Genomic DNA, 13,684 nt, shown 5'->3' on the forward strand with positions numbered 1-13,684 from the left:
TATACAGAGTAAATCTCCCTGTACATTGTGCCATCAAATGCTCACCGTGCAGCTACAGCACGGGTTAGATACAAAGTAAAGCTCCCTCTACACTGTCCCATCAAACACTCCCAGGACAGGTACAGCACGGGTTAGATACAGAGTAAAGATCCCTCTACACTGTCCCATCAATCACTCACAGGGAAGGTACAGCACATGTTAGATACAGAGTAAAGCTCCATCTACACTGTCCCATTTATCATTCCCAGGACAGGTACAGCACATGTTAGATACAGAGTAAAGATACCTCTGCACTGTCCCATCAATCACTCATAGGGCATGTATAGCACGGGTTATATACAGAGTAAATCTCCCTGTACATTGTGCCATCAAATGCTCACCGTGCAGCTACAGCACGGGTTAGATACAAAGTAAAGCTCCCTCTACACTGTCCCATCAAACACTCCCAGGACAGGTACAGCACGGGTTAGATACAGAGTAAAGATCCCTCTACACTGTCCCATCAATCACTCACAGGGCAGTTACAGCACGTGTTAGATACAGAGTAAATCTCCCTCTAAATTTTCCCGTCAAACATTCCCAGGACAGGCACAGCAAAGTTTTGATACAGAGTAAAGCTCGCTCTACACTGTCACACCAAACACTCCCAGGGCAGGTACTGCAAGGTTAAGATAGAGAGTGAAGCTCCCTCTAAACTATCCCATCTATCACGCCCAGGGCATGTAAAGCAATTGTTACATACATAGAAAATCTCCCTCTAAAATGTCCTATCAATCTCGCCCAAGGCAGCAAGAGCATGAGTTAGATACAGAGTAGATGACCCTCTAAACTGTCCCAGCAATCACTCCCAGGGCTGGGACAGCACGGGTGAATACATTGTAAAGATAATTCTAAACTGTCCCATCAAAAACTCCCAGGGCAGGTGCTGCACGTGTTATATACAGGGTAAATCTCCCTCAACATTTTTCCATCAAACACGCCCAGGGCAGGTACAGCACGGGATAGATACTGAGTAAAGATCCATCTAAACTGACCCATCAATTACTCCCATGGCAGGGACAGCACAGGTTAGATACAGCGTAAATCTCCCTCTACCATTTCCCATCAGCACGCCAGGGCATGTACAGCAAGGGTTACGTACAGAGTAAATCTCCCTCTAATCTGTCCCATCAAACACCCCAAGGGCAGGTACAGCAAGGGTTAGATACAGAGTATAATTCTCTGTTCTCTGTCCCATCACTCACTTCCAGCACAGGTAAAGAACGGGTTAGATACAGTGTTAATGTACCTCTAAACTGTCCCATCAATCACTGTCAGGGCAGGGATAGCAAGGGTAGGATAAAGAGTAAAGTTCCCTCTAAATTGTCCCATCAAACACTCCCAGGCAAGTTACAGTAAAGGTTAGATACTGAGTAAAGCTCGCTCTACAATGTCATTTCAGTCACTCCCTGGGCATGTACAGCAAGAGTTAGATACAGAGTGAAATTCCCTCTAAACAGTCCTATCAATCACACGCAGGGCAGGGATGCATGTGTTAGATACAGAGTAAAGGTCACGCGAAAATGACCCAGCAATCAGTCCCAGGGCAGGGACAGCACAGTTTAATTACAAAGTGAAGCACCCTCTGAATTGTCCAATCAAACAAACCAGAGCAAGTACATCAAGGGTTAAATATATAGAAAAGCTCCTTCTTCATTGTCCCATCAAACTCCACCAGGGCAGACACAGCAAGGGTTAGATACAGAGTAAAGATTCCCATGAACTGTTCCACAAGTAACTCCCAGGGCTGGTGCAGCACGGATTAGATACAGCATAAAGGTCCGTCTAACTGACCCATCAATCACTCCAATGGCAGGGATGCACTGTTTAAATATTGGGTAATTGTCACTCTAAACTGTCCCATGAAACACTCCCATCGCAGCAAAAGCAAATGTTATATACAGAGTAAAGCTCAATCTTCACTGCCCTAGCAAACACTCACAGAGCAAGTACAGCAAGGTTTAAATACAGAGTGAATATCCCTCTCATCTGTCCCATGATTCACTCCCTGGACAGGGACAGCACGGTTTAGATACAGAGTAAATCTCCCTCTAAGCTTTTCCAGCAAATAATCCCAGGGCAGGTACAGCAAGTGTTAGATAAAGTGTAAAGCTCCCTGTTCACTGTCCCAACAATCGCTCCCATGGCAGGTATAGCACGGGTTAAATACAGAGTAAAAGTAGCTCTAAAGTGTTGCATCAATCACTGCCAGGACCGGGACAGCACGGGTAAAATACATAGTAATGCTCCATCTAAATTGTCCCATCAAACGCTCACAGGTCAGGTACAGCACGTGTTAGATAACGAGTGAAATTCCATCCGAACTGTCCAATCAATCACTCCCAGGGCAGGGACCGCACGGGTTCGATAAAGTGTAAAGCTCCCTCTAAACGGTCCAATCAAATACTCCAAGGGCTGTTACAGCACGTGTTAGATACAGACGAAAGCTCCCTGTACACTGTCCCATCAAACATTCCCAGGGCAGGTACAGCACAGGTTTGATACAGAGTAAAGCTCCCTCTACACTGTCCCATCAAACACTCCGAGGGCAGGTACAGCACGGGTTAGATATAGAGTTACGCTCCCTCTACATTGTCCCATCAAACACTCCAAGGGCTGTTACAGCACGTGTTAGATACAGATTAATGCTCCCTGTACACTGTCCCACCAAACACTCCCAGGATAGGTACAGCAAAGTTTTGATACAGAGTAAAGCTCGCTCTACACTGCCACACCAAACACTCCGAGGGCAGGTACAGCACAGGTTTGATACAGCGTAAATCTCCCTCAACTCTTTCCCATCAAAAACTCCCAGGACAGGTACAGCAAAGTACTGATACAGAGTAAAGCTCGCTCTACACTGTCCCATCAAACACTCCCAGGTGAGGGACAGCAAGTGTTGGATGCAGGGTAAATGTGCCTCTGAACTTTCCCATCAATCACTCTCAGGGCCTGTACAGCACGTGTTAGTTACAGAGTAAATGTCAATTTAAACATTCCCACCAAACACTCCCAAGGGCAAGTAAAGCACGTTTTAGAGACAGAGTAAAGACCCATCTAAACTGAGCCATCAATCACGCTCAGGGCAGGGACAGCACGGGTTAGATACAGAGTAAATCTCCCTCTACACTGTCCCATCAAACACTCCCAGGGCAGGTACAGCAAAGGTTAGATACAGAGTAAAGCATCACTCTACACTACCCATCAAACACACCCAGAACTGGAAAAGCAACAGTTAGATACAGAGTAGATGTCCCTCTAAACTGCCTTATCAAACACGGCTAGGGAAGGTACAGCAATCGTAGGATACAGTGTAAAGCTCCATCTAAACTCACCCATCAACAACAGTAGGGCCGGTCCAGCAAGGGCTGGATACAAGGCTGAGCTCCCTTTCACTGTCCCATCAATCACTCACAGGGCAGGTACAGCACAGATTAGATACAATGTAAAGATCCCTATAATCTGTCCCATCAATCATTCCCAGGGCAGGTAAAGAAAGGGTTGGATAAAGAGTAAATCTCCCTCTACACTTGTCCATCAATCTCTCCCAGGGCAGGTACAGCAAGGGTTGGAGAAATAGTAAAGCTAACTCCACACTTTCACATTAGACACTCCCAGGGCAGGAACAGCAATTCTTAATTACAGAATGAATGTCCCTCTAAATTGTCCCTTCCATCAATCCAGGGCAGGGACAGCACGGGTTAGATACCCAGTAAAGGCTCCCCTCAACTTTTCCATCAATAACTTCCCAGGCTGGTGCAGCACGGATTAAATTGTTCCCTCTATACTGACCCATCAATCACTCCAATGACACGGACTGCACTGTTTAAGTACATAGTAATGGTCAATCTACACTGTCCCATCAAACACTCCCAGGGCAGCAACAGGAAAGGTTATAAACAGAGTAAAGCTCAATCTACACTGTGCCAACAAACTCTCACAGGGCAGGTACAGCAATGTTTAAATACAGAGTGATGGTCCCTTTCAGCTGTCCCATCATTCAGTTCCTGGGCAGGAACAGCACGGTTCAGATACAGAGTAAATCTCCCTCTAAACTTTTGCATCAAATACTCCCAGGGCAGCTACATCAAGTGTTAGATACAGGGTACAGTTCCAACTAAACTTCCCCATAAATCACTCCCAGGGCAGGTACAGCGTGGATTAGATACAATGTAAAGATCCCTATAATCTGTCCCATCAATCATTCCCAGGGCAGGTGAAGAAAGGGTTGGATAAAGAGTAAATCTCCCTCTACCCTTGTCCATCAATCTCTCCCAGGGCAGGTAGAGCAAGGGTTGGATAAATAGTAAAACTCCATCTACACTGTCCCATCAAACACTCCGAGGGCAGTGTTATGTTCATAAATAAATAGATGTTTTCATTATGAACAGCTAGCTTGAGCTAGTCATTTATTCAGCTATGTGGACCAGTATACAGCATTCATCTTGACTACTGCCTTGTGGGTAGCCTAGTGCATCGTGGATAGCCCACTACTGAACATACAACTCCACCTAGTGTACCATTCTAGAATGACATGTTACTGATCATTACATCCCCCCTTTCTTTGAGGTTAAACAAAACCAATATCAATCAATATCAATCAATCATAACGGCATAAACATCTTCACAACAGTCAACACATTTTCAATATAGTTATCTTTGTACCCAAAGATTAAGTCTATCAGGCTTTTTTACTTCACGTGTGGATCTTCTCAGCACAGGTAGGTCTGATGTGTTTTCATGAGAGCCTGTATGTGTGTTTGTGTTAGATTGTCCTGGTGGTGAGTGACAAGATTCAGTTGCGGCATTGTCATCGATTTGCTCTTGGATAGTTTCTTGTGTTTTCAGGAGGGAACGGCGGTTCCTCCTGAGAATCTGTCCATCCTCAGTTCTAACAGTGTATGACTTTGGTCCCACCCCCTCAAGAACTGTAGCTTTCCTGTTCCATGCTTCTGGATCCTCAATCCTGACAACATCATCCCTTGTTTCAGAGTTTTGGATGGCTTGTCATAGTGTGATTTATGTTTCAGCCTTAACAGTTGAAGTCTCTGTCTTAGTTCCTTACTCTGCTTTTCTTTTTCACAGCAGGGTAGCGTGATGCACAACTTGCGACCCATTAGGAGTTCAGCAGGTGAAGAACCATAGTCTAAAGGGGAGGCTCAGTAGCTCAGCAGGGCGAGAAAAGGATCAGACTTGCTTTCTGTTGCTTTTTTCAGTAGCTGTTTGAGAACTTGAACAACTTTCTCTGCCTTACCATTCGACTGAGCATACAGAGGACTGGATGTGATGTGCTGAAAGTCATAAGATGCTGCAAACTGTTGCCACTCCTTACAGTTGAAGCACGGACCATTGTCGCTAATGGCAATCCTGGGAATTCCATGTCTGGTGAAGATGGATTTAACATGTATTATGACACTGCTTGCTGATGTGCTTGAGAGCAGCGCCATCTCAGGATAGTTAGAATAGTAGTCAATCACTATTAGATAGTCTTTACCATTCAAATGAAAAAGGTCCATACTAACCTTTTGCCATGGTGCTGTTGGTAAGTCAGCTACTATCATTGGTTCCTTTGCTTCTTTGTTTTGGTGTTTCTGACATGTCTCACATTCGGCTATTATGTTCTCAATGTCCTTATTTATGCCAGGCCAATAAACAGTGTCTCTTCCTCTCCTTTTGCATTTTTCAATTCTGAGGTGTTTTTCTTGAATCCTTTTGAGCATGTCTCGATGTAGAGCCTGTGGAATCACTATCCTGTTCTGTTTTAGTAATAGTCCACTTGCGACACTCAACTCTGACCTGATGTGATAGTACTTTGGACAGGAACCTTTTGGCCAACCATGATGAATGTTCTCTATTACTGTTTGTAACACTTTGGGCTAGATTTTCAGTATAGACAGTTTTGGGGCGCTAACCTTAGCGCCCGCCCGAAGTTAGCGCCCGCCCCAAAGTAGTGCCCCGTTGCCGGAAATTCAGTGGCTTCGCCCTAAAAGGTTGGTGGAGCGCTAAAAGAGGCGTTCCACTACTATCTTTAGGCGCTATGCCGGCGGTGCAGAGCGCAGCGCCCGAGCTCGGGCGCAGCGCACGGCAGACACTCTGGTGCCAGTGAGCTCTTAAAGGGGAAGGGTGCATGTGTGTCTTTCAAAGGCAGAGTCTGGGGGGAAAACAGGAGGAGGAGGAGGAGGAGGAGGAGGAGGTGGTGGTGGTGGTGGTGGTGGTGGTGGTGGTGCTGGCCGGAAACATAAATACACCGTTCACAACAACACACTGGATCCTTCCACACAACACATGCAGACTGCCTTTTATAGTGCAGGAGGAGTGCCCTTTAATTTGCGCTCCCCAGGGTGTGTTGCGTTCCATTTTACAAACGCTCTGGACGCCAGCTGCACAATGGGGCGGTCCGACTGAAGTTTGGATTTGGGGCGGCCAAAGGGCGTTGCACGAGGATGTGACGTCATTTTCTGCACGCGCATCCGGGCGGCTGCTAAACTTTGTGCCGGCGCTAACGGGCAACTTAATTTGGGGCGGGGCCCAACTACCAAGCCTAGGCATTCCTTTTCAATCTGGGCGTATCGACATTCAGAATCAGTCATAGACCTGGAGGCATAGGCAACAGGCTTCCAATCTTCACCCTCTGCTTGTAGCAAGACCGTGCCTAGGCCATCCTTTGATGCATCTGTTGACACTTTCATTCTCTTTGTTGGGTCAAAGAAGGTGAGTAAAGGTGTGGTTGTCAGCACTGTTTTGAGGTTCATCCACTCTTATTCATGTCTTTCTGTCCATGCGAACTCATTTTGTTTTATGTAGCAGGTCTCGCAGACAGGCTGTCTTGGCTGACAAGTTAGGTATGAGCTTTCCAATGGAGTTTATCATCCCCATGATGCGTAGCACTCCTTTTTTGTCAGTGGGTCAGGGCATGTTGAGTATGGCGTTTACTTTTTCCATATCAGGCTCTATTCCTTTACCTGATAGATTATCTCCTAGGAAAGTGACTTCCTGGACATCAAACTGACACTTGGCTTTGTTGAGCTTCAGTCCATTCCGGTGTATGCTCTGTAGCACTTTAGTCAGTCTCTCATTGTGTTCTTTCAGTGTTGAGCCCCAGATGATGATGTCATCAACATAGACCCGAACTCCTTCCAGATCTTCAATTATGTGTTGCATCACTCTTTGAAAGATTTCAGATGCAGATATTATCCCGAAAGGCATTCTGAGGAAACAATACCTGCCAAATGGTATGTTGAAGGTACAGTATTTGGTGCTCTCTTCATCCAGTTTTAGTTGCCAAAATCCTTGTGAGGCATCGAGCTTTGTGACGTATCTGGCACCAGACATTTCACTGGTGATTTCTTCTCGCTTGGGAATCTGGTAGTGTTCACGTTTTATGTTTGCATTTAAGTCCTTTGGATCCATGCATACTCTTAGATCATTGTTCTTTTTCTTTGCACATATCATGGAGTTAACCCAGTCTGTTGGCTCTTCGACTTTCCTGATGACTCCTAGTGTGGTCATCCTGTCCAGTTCTTTCTTGAGCCGGTCATGCAGGGGTGCTGGAACTCTCCGTGGAGCATGTACCACTGGCTGAGCATCCTCATTTAGCTGGATCTTGTAAGTGAATGGTAGAACTCCAAATCCTTTGAACACATCCTGGAAATTACTCAGTACAGAATCCACCGAATCATCTGCTCTGCTTATGGCACAGTTTATATGGTAGACTCTCTTCACCAGTTCTAAGTCTTCACAAGCTTTGTCACCTAGTAGTGAATCAAGTCCTTCAGCCACAACAGAAAACATGAGATGATGCACTTTGTCTTTGACTGTCACTTTAAGTGTGCATACACCTAAGCTATCTATTTTCTGTCCATTATAGTTCTTCAGTAGTAGACTTTTTCTGTATTTTGGGCTTTTCTTTCATGTTTTTAATGTCACTCATACTGATTAAGTTTCCTTTTGCCCCAGTGTCTAGTTTCAATGTTACTAATGCTCCATTTACCTGCAGTGGCATCAACCATTTGTCCTCTTTTACTGCATTAACTTTATTTTCAGCATTGTCCTGAGGGCTGGACATTTTCTGTATCCTTTACGATATTGTCACTTGACACCATTCCTACCAAAAATGTCTCACTTAAATCAGTGTCCTCAATCACATTGACTTGTTGCTCTTTCTTTGTTTTTACTTTTGAAAAGCATTGTTTGGCAAAGTGATTCTTTCCATTACATTCTGTGCACATTTTTCCAAACGCTGGGCATTGTCTTGACTGGTGTTGTTAACCACAGCATTTATAATTCAAAATTCCATCCTCCGATTGCTTTGCATTTCTGTTCTGCCCACGTTTCTTCCCCTTGTAGGACACAGCACCAACAGCAGCACAGTCATTCATTACAGTCGCATTATTATTAATTTCACTGAAAGTCTTTGCGTGCTGTTGAGCTAGATCACTGGCATGGCATAGTTTCACAGCTTCCTACAATGTTAGTTCGGTTTCTCTCAACTAACGTTCCCTGACTTTTTTATCATGAATACCAAACACATTCTGGTCACGAATCATGGATGATTTAAGTTCAGAGAAATTACATGTCACAAAGCTATCAAAAGTCTCAGTTTGCTGCTGTGTCCATGAACGGAACACGTACTTCTCATAGGTCTCGTTCATTATGGCAGAACAATGTGTATCAAACTTCTTTAGCACATCATCCATTTTCTCTCTGTCCTCCTCTTGATCAAATACAAACGTATTAAATACCTCTACCACCTGCGGGCCTGCAACCGTGAGCAGCAACGCTATTTTCCTTGCGTCTGGCATCATACCGAACCCGATGGCAGCAATGTAGAGTTCGAATTGTTGTTTGAAAGTCCGCCAATTGTAGTCGACATTCCCCGTGAGTTTCAAATCCTCCGGTGTTTTCAAAGTCTCCATGTCGCATTTCAAATATTCAGCAGATTTTACCACTCCTGGTACCATGTTATGTTCATAGATTAATAGATGTTTTCATTATGAACAGCTAGCTTGAGCTAATCATTTATTCAGCCATGTGGACTAGTATACAGCATCCATCTTGGCTACTGCATTGTGGGTAGCCTAGTGCATCATAGGTAGCCCACTTCTAAACATACAGCTCCACCTAGTGTACCATTCTAGAATGATATGTTACTGATCATTACAGGCAGGTGCAGCAATGGTTAGATACAGAATAAAGCTAACTCCGCACTTTCACATCAGACACTCCCAGGGCAGGAACAACAATGGTTAATTGCAGAATGAATGTCCATCTAAATTGTTCCATCCATCAATCCAGATTAGGGACAGCACGGGTTAGATAACCAATATAGGCTCCCCTCAACCGTTCCATCAATAACTTACCAGGCTGGTGCAGCACGGATTAAAGACACTGTAAAATTCCCTCTAAATCGACCCATCAATCACTCCAATGAAAAGGAATGCACTGTTTAAATACATAGTAAGGGTCACTCTAAACTGTCCCATCAAATACTCCCAGGGCAGGTACAGCAAGTGTTAGATGCAGGGTACAGTTCCACCTAAACTTCCCCATAAATCACTCCCAGGGCAGGCACAGCACGGTTTAGCTACAGAGTAAATCTACCTCTAAACTGTCCAATCAAACACTCCCAGGGCAGGGACAGCACGTGTTAGATAGAGATTATAGCCCCCCCAAACTGTAGCATCCATCACTCCCAAGGCAGAGACAGCACGGGTTCGATACAGCGTAAAGCTCACTCTAAACTGTCCCATCAATCACTCCCAGGTCAGGGACAGCACAGGTTAGATAGAGCATAAAGTACACTTTAACTGTCCCATCAATCACTCCCAGGGCAGGAACAGCACATGTTAGATACAGCGTAAATTTTCATCTAAACTGACCCACCAATCACTCCCAGGGCAGGTACAGCAAGTGTTAGATTCAGAGTAAAGCTCCCTCTGCACTGTCCAATGAAACACACCCAAGGCTGGAACAGAAAGCATTTGATACAGTGGCCCAGAAATTCGGGTCGGGGGCTTCCCACGGGTGCAAGCCCTCGACCTACACTTATCTACCACGCCGGCAGTTGAGGCCTGGCCCTGCGTGGATTTCCTCTCTGTGGCCCGGTCCAGCCCCCAGTGCTTGCGTGTCCCAGGTGCGTAGTTAGTGCGATGCATCCGCTGGGATCACGTGAGCACTGGGCAACCAATCGGAGGAGGGAAAAGCCCATTCATGAGATTGACAGAAAGAACTGTCAAACTCATGAAAACTCCGGCCCCCAAAACAGTAGTTAACCTTCAAATATTTTATTTTTAAATCACACTTTTTAAATAAATTTTAAATAACATTAAATAACTATTTTAAACAATAATTTAAATTTTTGAAAAAAATATTTTTATAAAAAAACGCGGCTAAAAATACACTTACCTTACTTTAAAGTATTTAAAAATAATAAACCTCTGGAAAAAATGTTCTGATTTTAATTAATTGACCACTTACCTTTTAAAGTGAAGTTCTTACGCCTGGTTTTTAAATGTGTAAAATGTGGATGACTTCACGCACGGAAAAACCTGGAAAAAAAGGAAGTTCACCGCACACGTGCAGACTCCCGCGTGCACGCATTCAACCTCTGAACCCCTTCGTTCAGGGGATCGGAAATGCTGGTTTCCTGCGCATGCTTAGTGCATGCAAGACACCGGCACTTCCATCGGGTCCACGCGTGAGTGCTCCGTGCGTACCCACGCGTTGGGACCCGAATTTCTGGGCCAATGTAATGGATCCTCTAAACTGTCCCATCAATCACTCCCAGGTCAGAGATATCATGGTTAAAATACAGAGGGAATTTCCCTCTAAACTGTACAATCAAACACTCCAAGAGCAGGTACAGCAAAGTATGATACAAATAAATGTCCCTCTACACTTTCCCATCAAACACTCCCAGCACAGGAGCAGCAAGCGTGAGATACAGAGTAAAACTCCCTGTTCACTGTCCCGTCATTCACTCCCAGGGCAGGTACAGCACGGGCTAGATACAGTGCAAAGGTCCTCTATGATGATGCATCAATCACTGACAGTGCAGGGTTAGCACGTTATGGGAGTGGTATATAGACCTCCAAACAGTAATGTGGAGGTTGGGGATGGCATTAAAAGGGAAATTAGAGAAGCGTGCAATAAGGGCACAGTAGCCATCATGGGTGACTTTAATCTACATATAGATTGGGCTAACCAAGTTAGTAACAATACTGTGGAGGAGGAATTCCTGGAGTGTTAACGGGATGGTTTCCTGGACCAATATGTCGAGGAACCAACCAGAGATCAGGCCATCTCAGACTGGGTGTTATGTAACGAGAAAGGATTAAGTGGCAATCTTATTGTACGAGGACCCTTGGGTCAGAGCGATCATAATATGATCAAATTCTTCATTTAGATGGGGAATGAAGTAGTTGACTCAGAGACTAGGGTCCTAAATTTAAACACAGGAAACTACGTTGGTCTGAGGCGCGAATTGGGTAGGATTGGTTGGGGAATGTCACTCTTAGAGTTGATGGTGGATAGGCAACGTGAAATATTCAAAGACCGCATGGATGACCTACAGTAACTGTTCATCCCAGTTTGGCATAAAAATTAATCAAAGAAGGTGACTCAACCGTGGCTAACAAGGGAAATTAGGGATAGCATAACATCCAAGGAGAGGACAAAGAAATGGGCCAGAAACAGCAGTACACCTGAGGATTGGGAGCAGTTTAGGATTCAACAAAGGAGGACAAAAGGATTAATTAAGAAAGTGAAAATAGAATATGAGCGTAAGCTTTCAGGGAACATAGAAACTGACTGTAAAAGCTTTTATAGATATGTGAAGAGAAAAATATTGGTGAAGTCAATCGTAGGTCCCTTGCAGTCAGAATCAGGGGAATTTATAATGGGGAACAAAGAAATGGCAGACCAATTAAATACATATTTTGGTTCTGTCTTCACAAAGGGGGACACAAATAACCTCCCAGTGATGTCGGGAAGATAGGGTCTGATGAAAGGGAAGAACTGAAAGAAGTCAGTATTTGTAGGGAAATGGTGTTAGGGAAATTGATGGGATTGAAGGCAGATAAACCCCAGGGCCTGCTAATCTACATCCTAGAGTACTTAAGGAAGTGGCCCTAGAAATAGTAGATGCATTGCTGATCATCTTCCAACATTCGATGGAATCTGGAACAGTACCCATGGATTGGAGGGTAGCTAATTTTACCCCACTATTCAAAAAAGGTGGTGGAGAGGAAACAGGGTATTACAGACTGGTAAGCCTGACATCGGTAGTGGGGAAAATGCTAGAGTCCATTATAAAAGATGTAACAGCAGAGCACTTGGAAAACAGTGACAGGATCCGACAAAGTCAACATGGATTTACAAAATGTAAATCATGCTTGACTAATCTACTGGAATTTTTTGAGGATGTTACTGGTAAAATAGATAAGGGAGAACCAGTGGATGTTGTGTATTTGGACTTTCAGAAGGCTTTTGATAAGGTCTCACGTAAGAGATTCGCGTGTCAAGTTAAGGCACATGGGATTGGGGGCAAGGTATTGACTTGGATAGAGAACTGGTTGGCAGACACAAAGCAAAGAGTTGGAATAAACGGGTCTTTTTCCGAGTGGCAGGCAGTGACTAGTGGGGAACCAAAGGGATCGGTCCTTGGACCCCAGCAATTCACAATATTTATTAATGATCTAGATAAGGGAACTACATGTAATATCTCCAAATTTGCAGACGACACAAAGCTGGGTGGGCGTGTGTGCTGTGAGGAGGATGCCGAGAATATCCAGGATGATTTCGACAGGTTGGGTGATTGGGCAAATGCATGGCAGATGCAATATAACTTGGATAAATGTGAGGTTATCCATTTTGGTGGCAAAAACAGGAAGGCAGATTATTATCTGAATGGCAGTAGATTGGGAGAAGGGGAAGTGCAACGAGACCTGGGTGTCCTTGTGCACCAGTCGCTGAAGGTAAGCATGCAGGTGCAGCAGGTGGTTAAGAAAGCAAATGGTATGTTGGCCTTCGTAGCGAGAGGGTTTGAGTACAGGAACAAGGATGTCTTGCTGCAGTTGTACGGGGCCTTGGTGAGACCACCTCTTGAGTATTATGTGCAGTTTTCGTCACCTTATCTGAGGAGGGATGCTCTTTCCACGGAAGGAGTTCAGCAAAGATTCACCAGGCTGATACCTGGGATGGCAGGAAGGACGTATGAGGAGAGATTGCGTCGATAGGTCTTGTACTCGCTGGAGTTTAGAAGAATGAGAGGGGATCGCATTGAAACTTATAAAATTCTGGCAGGACTGGACAGACTAGATGCAGGAAGGATGTTCCCGATGGCCGGGCAGTCCAGAACCAGAGGTCACAGTCTAAGGATAAGGGGTAGGCCATTTAGGACAGAAATGAGGAGGAATTTCTTCACCCAGAGAGTTGTCAACCTGTGGAATTCTCTACCACAGAAGGCAGTAGAGGCCAATTCATTAAATATATTCAAAAAGGAGTTGGATATATTTCTTAAGGCTAAAGGGATCAAGAGGTATGGGGAGAAAGCAGGAGCCAGGTACCGAATTTGGATGATCAGCCATGAACGCATTGAAAGGCGGAGCAGGCTCGAGGGGCCGAATGGCCTACTCCTGCTCCTATC

This window comes from Somniosus microcephalus, unplaced genomic scaffold, assembly GCF_052327205.1.
Source record: "Somniosus microcephalus isolate GS21.2 unplaced genomic scaffold, FLI_Smic_1.0 unresolved_chr3, whole genome shotgun sequence".
NCBI classification, from domain to species: Eukaryota; Metazoa; Chordata; class Chondrichthyes; order Squaliformes; family Somniosidae; genus Somniosus; species Somniosus microcephalus.